This window comes from Balaenoptera ricei, chromosome 10 (genome assembly GCF_028023285.1).
Source record: "Balaenoptera ricei isolate mBalRic1 chromosome 10, mBalRic1.hap2, whole genome shotgun sequence".
NCBI classification, from domain to species: domain Eukaryota; kingdom Metazoa; phylum Chordata; class Mammalia; order Artiodactyla; family Balaenopteridae; genus Balaenoptera; species Balaenoptera ricei.
Window position 1 is genome coordinate 97,248,827 of NC_082648.1, and position 12,710 is coordinate 97,261,536.

Here is a 12,710-nt window from a genome sequence, read left to right on the forward strand (position 1 = left end):
TATCAAGATTCCTACACATGCCAGGAGACAGTCTTTCCCATTCACCTGATAAGGCTGCTCAGAACACAAGAATCTCCAGTTTCTGGAGGGACCAGGCAGAGAGAAAAAAAGAATATTTCAATTTTTCTTACAGAGGTGTAATATATCCAATTACTCTAAGTCATAAGTAGCTTGAGGGGAAGGGCTTCTCTATGTCTGGAAAACACAGATCAAAACCAGTAATAATCTGCAGTCAGTTAAGCCAACCATGCTCTTTTCCCCAGTGTACAATGGCTGCAAACAGCAGCCTCCTTGGTAGTGTATGCAGCCTGTTGCCTGTATGGGTTTCCCTAAGGGACCTTGGAGACAGCCCTTTCCAGTGGACATTCATGACTGGCATGCTGTGCCCAGTCTAGGCTCCAGACAGGGATATGCACTGTCTTTGGAAAGCCCAAGGGCACAGTAGCCAGGGCCCCCATTGGCCAAGTCATAATGTCCATCTGCCCCAAGCTGCAGAACAAGGATCATGTGATTGAGGCCCTATGCAGGGCCAGGTTCAAGTTCCCTGGCCGCCAGAAGATCCACATCTCCAAGGAGTGGGGATTTACTAAGTTTAATGCGGATGAATTTGAAAACATGGTGGCAGAAAAGCAGCTCAACACGGATGGCTGTGGAGTCAAATATATCCCTAATCGTGGATCCCTGGATAAATGATGGGCCCTGCACTCATGAGAGCCTTGGCGCTGTCTCTTCCTTACTCATGCCCACCAACGAATCCTACTTTCCCGTCCAAAAGAAAAAAAAAAAAAAGTAATAAAAAAAACCATAAACATGATAACTGTATTCACCAGTTCACTCAGTGACCAATCCTTTTTCAACTTTTTATGAAGCCATCAGATTCTCTGTTAAGATTTTTAATTTCTTACCCAGTTCAGCAGTATGATATGAAATTTATGAGACCTGTACTTGTCAAAATGGTCCTTCACATAAATCTTCTTAAAGATGAAGCACTTCTGCAAAGGCATCAGAGTACAATAATAACTATCTATAAATGACAGAAAGACAAAAAGGGCTTGGTTAAACATCTGATTACAATGCAATCGATAAATAGCCCAAAGATTCCATTTCTACTCCCAGACAGAGGTCTCAAAGTGGCTCTCAATGAGCAGGTAGAATTTTCCCAGGGTGGCTCCCCCCAAAATAATACACGAAAAAACACAAACAGCAGATAAGCTACGGCTGCACAGACCGAAAATCAGAGGGGGTATAGTTTAAAAATTCCACTTCCATTCACAGACATAGGCTTCCAAACAGACTGGCTCAGTATTTAAAAGAGAACAAACCCAGAATTGGCTCTCAGGGAGCCCAAAGTGGCTCAATTCCCACAAGGGACTGAACTCAGCGTGGCTAGCCCACATGGAGTGGAGAGAAGTCCCAGCCTTCCCATTCCTGTGACAAAACAGTTCTAGCTGACGAATAGTATAATAATTTAGGCTACGATTCACTGGTCACCTTTCCTCACTTTCAAGAATGTACATTGGCCAAACAGAATTACGATAGAATCGCGTTCTTGTCTTAGTCATAGGTTTAGCACTATAGGTCGACCAAGCTGCCAAAATTTTCCCCAGGGAAAATTATCAGATGGAATCAAGGAAATGCTTCCCATATCCGATCAAAAAACACTCACGCAGGGACTGGAAACAAACCAGAACCCTCACCAGCAGACAGAAGACTTACACCAGAAACAAAACAAAAACAAATACAAAAAACAAAATTTGAAAAAAATCAGACAACACAAAGCTCGGAGTGGCTGCTTCCAAGTCCCGCTAAGCCAGTGACCTTAGTCCAAGCAGTGCCTTACGCGTGGGATTTCCAAAACGGAAAATCCCCAGATGGAAACCGAATGTTCCCCAGATGTAGCCAAAAGTTCTTCAGAGGGACAAAGTTGAAGGAGCCCCAGAGTGCACATCCAGGGGACTTACCCAGATTCTGGCAGAGGTGTCTCGATGTCAGACACTATCTTTCTCCTTCCCCCAGATAACTCCTCGGTGTAGGAAATCCGGGCTGGTGCAGGCAGGAGGAAGAAGGGAGTGCCCTCAAGGCAAAAGTGGCCTTGGCAGCTGCTAGGATGGTTCCTCTTCTGCTGCCCACTCCTGACTTGGAGTGCTGACTGCTGGGATGGTGGAAGGGGTATGACCAGGGCTCGGCCTTTCCAGGCAAGGGTCCCAGGCGGTCTGGCCTCTAAAGGAATTCTGCAGCCCTCTGGTCTCTTGAAAGAGGATGGCATGGAGAAAACCTCAGAGCATCCGATCAAGCCAGGGGACCCTCCTGGGGCTGTTCCCAAGTCGGCCCCACATTGGGCGCCAGATTTGAAGCTGAATCCGGCCTCTGTACCCTGACACCAAATTAATTCTTGGAGACAGAATTTTGGGTGAAGTAGAAAAGCTTTATTGCTTTGCCAGGCAAAGGGGGCCACAGTGGGCTAATGCCCTCAAAACTGTGCGTCCCAACCCAGGAGGACTGGGTGAGGATTTTTATAGCAATGTTCAAGGGTGGGGCTGCTGATAAGGATTAGGGTGTGTGCAGGGCCTGCACCCCTTTAATCTGGTTTCAGGTAATCTTTTGATGAATTTCTCTGGTTCCTTTAATCTGGCCTCAGGTGGTCATCCCTGGAATGAAGAACGCTACATCTTCCATTTGTTGGAGGTCTTAGTTCTGTAAAGAGCTCAAAGATATTGTTATGTGTATCCCTTGATGTGGAACCAGGACCCTTCCCCAAGGCTACACTGTTGTTCTTGGCTGTTCCTCCCTTGTCTCTGCATCCCTTCTCTTCCCTGATTAGCGACTATTTGAACCTGCCCTTTGGAAAACAGGGAAGGTCATGGAGGCTGAACAGAAAGGCTCATGCCCAGGAGACCCACAGGGTCCTACTTGGTTTCAAAGGTGAAGCTCTGGGTGGGATTTTCTTGATTGTACACCTTTCCTCCCACTAAGTTTACCAAAGATGCTGGCAGTGTGGAGCTGGGTGGAGACAACAAAGATGCAAACCTGAGTCCTGGGGTGCCCCTCAGAGCACTCCACAGTGCTTAGTGTGGCCAAGACCAGCCCACGAGTTAGCCAGAGCGGTTCCCACTGGCCCCTGGAGCAGAGCTGCCACCATGGCCACCTGCAGTTCATCCCCCCCCTTTCTGTCCTGCCTTGTCCCTGGGCATGGTTGCCTCCCAACAAGGCTTGCTTGCCCCACGCACAGTGAGCCAAAGGCTGAGATGCCAAGGTTTGCAGCAGAGAAAAGGTTTACTCAGGAGGCATCCAAGAGAGAACACGGGAGAAATGGTGAGGGCTTGGGGTATTTATGAGATAAAGCTGAGGCGTGGGGCGCATGGGGAAAGGTGATTGGAGGTAAGAAGAAGGTGAGGTAATTGTCGTTCTGCACAGATGCAGCTAAGCTACAGGGTCTTCATGGGGAGAGTGTCCAAAGATGGCAGCACCAGCTCCCACTGAGGGTGGAGTTTTTGACCCTCTGAAACCAAGCAGAACCCTGTGGGGCTCCTGGGCACGGGAGCCTTTCTGTTCAGCCTCCATGACCTTCACTGAGTTCCAAAGGGCAGGTTCAAATAGTTGCTAATCAGAGGAGGGAGGGGATACAGAGACAAGGGAGGAGCAGTCAAGAAACAATAGTGCAGCCTTGGGGCAGGGTCCTGGTTCGAGATTACCCGAGGCCAAATTGAAGGAGCGGCCCTGCACATACCCTAATCTTGTCAGCAATCCCACCCTTGAACTATTGGTATAAAACTCCTCACCAGGGACTTCCCTGGTGTACCACAGCTACTAAAGCCCACATGCCTAGAGCCCGTGCTCTGCAACAAGAAAAGCCACTGCAGTGAGAAGCCCATGCACGGCAACAAAGAGTAGACCCTGCTCAAGAGCAGCCCCTGCTCGATGCAACTAGAGAAAACCCGTGCACAGCAACGAAGACCCAATGCAAACAAACAAAACAAAACAAAAACTCCTCACCACTTCCTCCTGGGTTGGGACACATTTTCGAGGGCAGGAGCCTGGCAAAGCAATAAAGCTATTCTTTTCTACTTCACCCAAAATTCTGTCTCCGAGATTTGATTCAGCACCAGTGTACAGAGTCCGAGCTTTCGGCATCACCGCTGATGTCAAAAGGTCTCCCAGCAGACACTCAGACATGCCCAATTGGAGGGTCAGTGGTCTTAACCAATTTTAACTGGCTTGAGCTCAAACTGGACACAGCTGACTCCAAGTTTCTAAAAAAACAACTTGGGCAAACATCTTACTGTTTAGGCTATGTTAAGCTTAGAGTACGTGCAAGTTTTTGTAAAAACAGTTAAAGCGAGCTTGATCAGTGAAGGCAGTTTACAGTTTATTATTTATTAATGGCTAACTGATGACTACCCCCGGTTCCACCCCAATTTGACTGCAGGTGTCAGGGTGACACCCCTACGTAGCTGCTGGGGCAAAAGTCCAGGCTGCTGTGTCTACAGGCAGATATAGGAGGGGGTCTGTGGGATGGAGAGGGTGGGGGTCACTATGGATCCAGACTGGGATTGCCTTGAGGGCAGGACTGTGCCTGGCCCACCCTAGTATCCCAGGTTCCTGCCTGAAGTGTGTCCCCAAGTAGGTGCTCAGTGAGCTATTGTTGAAAAGTGAGGGAATCAATGAATGAACCAGCCTTCTCTTCCCTGTGGGAGAGAACAGGGTTCCAAAAGACTGAGCCTGGTGGCCTTCCATCTGATAGGAATCTCGCTGTGTGGAGACATGTTTCATATTCTCCTTGAACATTCTGGAGAAGCTGGAAGCAATGAGGCACTGCCGGGTCCCGTGGTACATTTCCTGGAGCCTTTGTTCTGAATGTGCTCAGACCCCAGCCGCGTTCCTGATGAGCACAGCGACCGTGGCCTGAGGACTCTGCAGCCCCAGCTCTACTACAGCGACATCCCGGCAGATGGCAGGAGCTGGGACCCTGCGCAGGGCTGGGCCTCACAGGATCAGGGCCTCCGGGGTCAGCTGCCCAGTGGGGGTTGGTGGGAAGGCCCAGCCAGCCCTCAGGGGGAGTGTGGGGGAGAGGCCTGGGTTAGGACTGTAGGTGACACTGGGGACAAGATTCGGAGTCCACGTGGGAAAGACTTTTTTTTTTGGCTGCACTGGGTCTTCGTTGCTGCATGCGGGCTTTCTCTGATTGCAGCAAGCCTGGGGCTACTCTTCGTTGCGGTGCACGGGCTTCTCATTGCGGTGGCTTCTCTTGTTGTGGAGCACGGGCTCTAAGCGCAAAGGCTTCAGTAGTTGTGGCTCACGGGCTCTAGAGCACAGGCTCAGTAGTTGTGGCGCACAGGCTCAGTTGCTCCGCGGCATGTGGGATCTTCCCGGATCAGGGCCCGAACCCGTGTGCCCTGCATTGGCAGGCGGATTCTTAACCACTGCGCCACCAGGGACGTCCCGGAAGGATCTCTGGGTGAGGGTGAGGCACTGGAGAGGGGTCTGTGTGGCGGGGGTTAGGGAGGGCCTCTGCTCCCCTCGTGGAAACTGACTGTCTCCTCTGCCATCGCAGTCTGTGGGATGCTGGGAAGACTTAGTGGACCCCCAGCGAAGGCCTTTGAGCCTGGCCCAGTCTGCACACAGATGTTTGAGGACGCCCAAGGTGAGCCGCCCTCCTCCCTGTTGGCCCCTCCCTCCTTACCAGTTTACCCATCACTGGACCTTCCGCCCTTTCTGGGGAGACCTTCCTTTCTGTAGCTTTTCCTTTCTCTGCGAAGCTCCTGCAGCCTCTCTTCTGTAGCCAAAACCCGGCCTCTGTACACCGGCGCCAAATTGAATCTCAGAGACAGAGTTTTAGGTGAAATAGAAAAGAATAGCTTTATTGCTTTGCCAGGCGAAGGAGGCCATGGCGGGCTAATGCCTTCAAGTCTGTGTCCTCCTTTTGGAGGGGGAAGTGAGGAGTCTTACAGTATCAGCCTCAAGGAACAGGGTTGTCGATAAGGAACAGGGTAGGTGCAGGGCCTGCTTTCTTCTTCATCCATGGAACATTTCAAAACCATCAAGATTGGCATCTGGTGGTCCCGTGACGGGCTCTGTGGTCTCCGTGGTTATCATACTGTGACATTCTCTCTGGAATGAAGATGCTCACAAAGGAAGGGAGTGTTAGGGAGTGTTTCAAAAGAGAAAAATAGCAGGTTCACGATACGAAGCTAACAAGAAAGGAATCATTTGTGAAAAGCAATATGGAGTGGGTGAGTGAGCTAAAACGGAACACAACAGGATGGAAACTGGTTTTAACTAGTTTTTAGCTGGGACAATTCTGTCCTCCGTGCGCTCACTTCAGCTTCACTCTCTGCTTTGTCCCCTCTTCCCTGTCCCTCCCTCCCTCCCTCAGCCTCCCTGCCTCCATTCTTTCCTCTCTTGGGCCCCTTTTGCTTCTCTTCATCTGCCCAGCGTGTTTTATCTTCCTCCTCTCCCCCTCACTTTCCTCCTCTTCTCCCTCATGGCTGCCTATTCCCTTCCAGGTTCCTCCCTAATTATTAGGTTTCATTTCTCTTTGTCTGTCTCAGACCCAGCATGAATCAAGGCCTTTATCGTCTTCCACCCTCTGGGACTTTCATCTCCAAGATGACCCGGCATGAGTCATCTCACATGACCATAGCCTGAAAAAGCCTTTCTTGGAAATGCCACCCTGGACCCTGAGTCAAGTCCCTGGGTCAATGCAGATGAGCAAATGTCCCCCTGTGTCTTGCTGTCCTTCCTCCTGCCTCCACAGAGTCTGGAGTCTGTTGTTCATCCTTGCTCTATTAGAGCAGAAAGCCCATGTTCAGCTGCTACTGGAGGAGCTGCCCCAGTCCTTTGGCACTCTGATAACCAGCCCAGCCCGTCTCAGGAAAGAGAGCACATCTGTTGAGACAGTGGCCTGAGACCCTGCTCTCAACATGGCTGCTCACTCCATCTCTGAGCCCATCTGGCCCTTGGTTCAGCTCCTCTGGTCACAGGCTGTGTCCTTGCACTTCAGCTCGGGGTTTGGCGGGGGGGGGGGGGGGGGGGGGGGGCGGTCCTTAAAATAATGGTGGGGTATATTAGTTACCACAAAAATAAAAATTATTGGGACTCCATTCTTGTGTATTAAAAAATATTTTATACAGATGAACCAAATTATAGGCTTCTAGTAAAACACTCAAGCAACTTATAATCAAGAGAATTAGAAAGAAAATCTCCTCTTCTTCCATTTCCTGTGTTCATGCTACCCAGCCCTCTCCAGACACGTTGTCTGGTACGGGTGTCCAGTGTACCTGTCCAGACCTTTCTCCATGAACTAAGGACAGATGTGCATGCAAACACATCTGCAGTGGGATTATAAGGAAGTTTCTAATTAAGGTGTGATGCACAGACAGCTAAATGCACAATTTCCCAAAATGAATGTCCCAGGTAGATCATAAAACAGAAAAGTCCAGCCCCTGGGGACCCACCTTCTGTCCCATCTCACTCCCTCTCCCTGTCTCCCCCAGGATAAACACTCTCCTGATTTCTAACACAATAGGTTGGTTCGTCTTTTTTCTGTGCTTTGTATAAACGCACTCACACACCCCAGAACCTTTGGAGTCTGGCTTCTGTCACTCAATTATGTTTGAGGTTCATCCATTCTGCTTCTTATCATCAGGTCTCATTGCTGTATAGAATCCCACTGGGTTCTTCATCAGCTGTGTTGTTGATGGGCATTGGCTAGGGGCAGAGTGACCATGGCTGAGCTCAGGAGGCCATGAGGGGTATGAGGGGAATGGAGACCGCCTGAGCCCTGCTTCATCAGAACTGTGTTCTTTCCCCCAGAACATTGCTCATGAGTCCATTCAATGAATCTCGTCAATCTTTCCCAATCCGATGTGGGAAGGAGCTCTTGTATTTGTCCTAATTTGTATTTCCCTGATTACTAGTGTTACCAAACCAAACTTGGGTCCACTGGCCCACGCACAGTAAGGCCAGTCTACTGACACCACGTTGTGGTGAAGGAAAGTGCAGCGTTTATTGCAGGCGCCAAGCAAGGAGTCCAGGCAGCTAGTGCTCAAAAGACCCCCCCAACTCCCCAATGACTTTCAGGGAAAATTTTTTTAAAGACCGGGTGAGGGAGGGGAGTGGTGTGCTGTGTGGTCAGTTCGTGGATATTCTTCTGATTGGTGGGTGGTGAGGTAATTGGGAGTCAACACCCTCAACCTTCTGGTTCCAAACAGTCTGGGGTCTACGTGCTTGTGGTCAGCATGAAATTAACATCTTTCACTGGTGGGAGTTTCAGTATCTGCAAAAACAGATCAAAGGATATGGTTCAGAATATTATCTATAGCCCTTGAGGAGGAACTAAAGGTCCCTGACTTTGTTTAATGGCTAAACTATTACATTATTTGGTCTTGCTTGACCGCTTTCCTTTGTTTCTGCATTTTCTCACTTCTCTGATTCAATTTATTCTTTGGAACTCAGGAAAGGCCTAGGAGGCTAAAGTTTTTCTACAGACGAGAAAGAGGCAGGTGGAGGACATGGCTGGTGTGTGTGTTGGGGGATGGTCCTGCTCAGTACACTAGGGACAAGATGAAAACAGTATGTTTGCTTTAAACTCTTTTTTAAGTGAAATCCTATCACCTCTCACTCCCTTTCTTCCTGTAAAAGTTGACTCGACCAACCTGCTACTGGCTTTTCCACTACAGATGAAGTTCCATGGACTTGTTCTAAAAAATGTGCTTATCTTGATAAATACAGAATAATGTAAGACAGAGATGAAAACATCCCTCCCCCCACAGCAGTTGTGAGAGAGAGACCTTGCCGTGTCATAGAAGTAGCTCAAAGAACTAGTTCAACAAATCTGAACATAAGATTGAATCTTCCATTCAGAGTGTCAGTCTTGTTTTCTGTGCTGTTGGACTCTTGTGTGGACCTTGCTAGCTACTACCAAGTAGCATAGTGTAATGGCGGGAGTAGGGGCTCTGGAGCCAGCTGCCTGGGTTCCAATCCCCTCTCCACCACCTGTTAGATTATGACACTTGGCAAGTTACTTAGCCCCTCTGTGCTTCAGTCCTATAGTGTAAAATGGAGACAGTAGTAGAACTTCCTCATAGGTGGTTGTGAGGCTCAAGTGAGTTTGTTTATATTTATATCTATGTGTATTATGAAGAGTGCCTGACCCATAGTAAGCAGTATAGAAGTGTTTGCTGATCTATTACTAGAAATCTGTCTCTGAAAACAGAGCATTAAACATCATCTCAGAAAAGGTGTGTAAGACCCATACACTGAAAACACCACTAAGAGAAGGTAAAGAAGACCTAAATACATAGAGAGACATACCATGTTCATGGATCGGAGGGCTCACTAATGTTAAAATGTCAATCCTATAGATTCCATGCCATCCCAACCACATTCTCAGGATCCCGCCCCCTTGTGGTAGCTTTGTAATGTGTGAGCTTGGCCAGGCCGAACGACATTTTCCAGAGTTCCCTTCCCAGTAGTTTTGGACCAGGCCCCCAGCACCTTTTCTAGGTGCTCAGGTGTTGGTGTGCTGTCCCAACTCACCACCCTGGTGTGAAGCAGCAACCGGGCCTGCAGCTGCCAGGACTTTCCCCACATCCCCCTCCAGCATCATATTGCATCTTTAGCTCCCAGAGGAAGGGCCTCAGCAGGACACCCAGACCACTAAAGTCAGAGGCAAGAATGATTGTATGGGTTTCTGTCTACCCTCGTGTGCTCCACAGCTTGTCCTGAGGGTTCCAGCTTATTCTCACTCTCCCACACTTTACATCCATCTTCCCTTCCCAACTACTCTCTTGAAGACTTCAGCATCAGACATAAGACAACACCTGACGGAGACTGCTTAACTAGCCCCCACAATTGCAGAAAGTCAGAGCCCTGTAAGAAACCCTTATATGCACCATGTGATCCAGTAATCCTACCTCTGGGTATATACCAGAAGGAAATGAAATCAGTATGTCAGAGAGAGAGATTGCTTTGTGATACATCCCATGTTCAGTGCACCATTATTCACAATAGCCAAGATATGGAAACAACCAAAGTGCCCATCAATGGATGAGGGGATAAGAAGATATTGCATATATATATATATATATATATATATATATATATATATATATATATATATATATATAGACACAGACAATGAAATATTATTCAGCCATAAAAAAGAAGAAAATCCTGCTGTTTGTGACAATGTGGGTGAAGCTGGATGCCATTATGCTACATGAAATAAGCCCGACAGGACTTCCCTGGTGATGCAGTGGTTAAGAATCCACCTGCCAATGCAGGGGACACGGGTTCAAGCCCTCGTCCAGGAAGATCCCACATGTGGCGGAGCAACTAAGCCCGTGCGCCACAACTACTGAGCCCGTGCTCTAGAGCCCGTGAGCCACAACTAATGAGCCCACGTGCCACAACTACCGAAGCCCACGTACCTAGAGCCCGTGCTCCGCAACAAGAGAAGCCACCGCAGTGAGAAGCCCACGCACCGCAACAAAGAGTAGCCCCTGCTCGCCACAACTAGAGAAAGCTCACGCGCAGCAATGAAGAGCCAACACAGCCACAAATAAATAAATTAATTAATTAATTAAATTTTTTTTAAAAAGGAAGTAAGCCCGACAGAGAAAAACAAAAACAAAGTATGGTATCATTTATATGTGAAATTTTTTAAAAGTCAGACTCATAGAGACAGAAAGTATAATAGTGGTTACCAGGGGCTGGGAGGTGGAGGAAATGGGGAGATACTGGTCATTGGGTACAAATTTTCAGTTATAAGGTGAGTAAGTTCTGAGGATCTCATATACAGCATGGTGACTATAGTTAAAAATACTGTATTGGAGACTTGAAATTTGCTAAGAGTAGATCTTAAGAGTTCTTGCCATTCAAAAGTTGACTCTGTGAGGTGACAGATGTGTTAACTTGATTGTAGTCATCATTTTACAATGTATATGTATATCAAGTCATCATGTTGTATATTATAAATATATACAATTGTATTTGTGAATTATACCACAATAAAGCTGGAAAAAAGAGAAGTCCTTATATGAAATGTGTATATCGTAGATGCTCTGACTCTTGGTTGAACCCTGACTAATGCCTCCCTGAAGTGTTACTCTCCTCCTTCATCTCTCCAAGAATATTAGTAAAATTTTAATGTTCTTTCTGCTTTGTGTGAGATGTATTTGTTTCTTGGGGATATGATGAAGGCTGAGCCCTGATTGACCCTCATACCCACAGACAGTTGGATATTGATTTCCAGTGGGTTCAAGCTAAGTCATCAGGATTTGAGTCAGATCCCTGCTTTCACCTAGACCAGCACATTGATAGATAATTCATGTGCTAAAGACAAAATTATAGTGGAAACTGGGCATATTTACAACTCATTGATTATTTAAAACAATAGAAAGCAAATCTGTGGAATATAACGAAAACAGTACTTAAGAGAAAATTTGTGTCCTATGCATGTATTAGAAAAGAAAAAAAATTGATATTTGAAGCTTAAGTGATCAGGTCAAGAAAAGGGAATAGCAAAAGGATTAATGTCGAAACCTAGTACTTTGAAGCAAATGAAGCTGAAAAATCTCTGCAAAAAAAAGAGAAAGCAAAAATAAAGTACATTATGAATAAAATGGGATCATAAATTTAGACACTGTAAAAAGTCTCCATACCTTTTATAGAGGTGTAAAAAGTCAGAAGAGAACACTATGAACACACTTATGCCAATAAATCTGAAGAATTAGGCAGAAAGAACAACTTTCTAGAAAAAAAAAACAGAAATGATACCAAAAGAAATAGAACAGGGACTTCCCTGGTGGATCAGTGGTTAAGAATCCGCCTGCCAATGCAGGGGACACGGGTTCGAGCCCTGGTCCCGGAAGATCCTACATGCCGCGGAGCAACTAAGTCTGCGCGCCACAGCTACTGAAGCCGGCGTGCCTAGAGCCCGTGCTCCGCAACAAGAGAAGTCAAGGCAGTGAGAAGCCCGCGCACCGCAATGAAGAGTAGCGGCCGCTCACCACAACTAGAGAAAGCCTGCACGCAGCAACAAAGACCCAACGCAGCCTAAGTAAATAAATAAATAGATTAATTTAAAAAAAAAAAAGAAATAGAACATATGAGTTAACCCTAAACCATTAAAGAAATGCAATTATTAGTTAAAATGTCCACATAAACAACCATATCATGTTATCAGCCCAGGAGGTTTTATGCCGAGTTCAATCAACCCTATAAGGATCAGAACTAAAGTTTCTCAAGAAATAGGAAAAACGTAAACCTCCCCCAATTGATTTTGGGCAGTTACAATAATATTGATTTTTTTTTTTTTTTTGACAGGGTCAAAAACTTTATTCGCAGGGCTTTTTGTGTGTTTTTTGTTTTTGTTTTTGAGTGCACAGGTTTCCTGCCGTCCAGGGAGAAAGGGACGTGGTGTCCGGCTGCACGAGGTTTGGGGACAGGCCTTGGGGCTCCAACCCCGTCCCTTGCACCTGCGCGCTGGCCGCACGGTTCCTCCGCTGTGGATAAAGGCGCTATGTGTTCTGCAGGAAGGCGCTCACGGCCGGCTGGCAGACGATGAGGCAGCCTTCTCAGGGGCTGCGAAGCTGAGGCCGTCGAGGGGTCGACTTGAACTTGGGGCCTGGCAGGGGGCCAACTGGCGAGGAAGCCGTAGGCTATGGTACCTCAGCCTGGCAGGTCCGGCTGGCCCTGGCGCAGCGGCC

The 12,710-nt window shown here is 47.5% G+C and overlaps 1 pseudogene; it reads left to right on the forward strand.

Moving 5' to 3' along the window:
• The first annotated feature begins 226 nt into the window (after positions 1–226).
• LOC132373830 (small nucleolar RNA SNORA70) lies at positions 227–351 on the forward strand (annotated as a pseudogene).
• Positions 352–12,710: the final 12,359 nt, after the last annotated feature.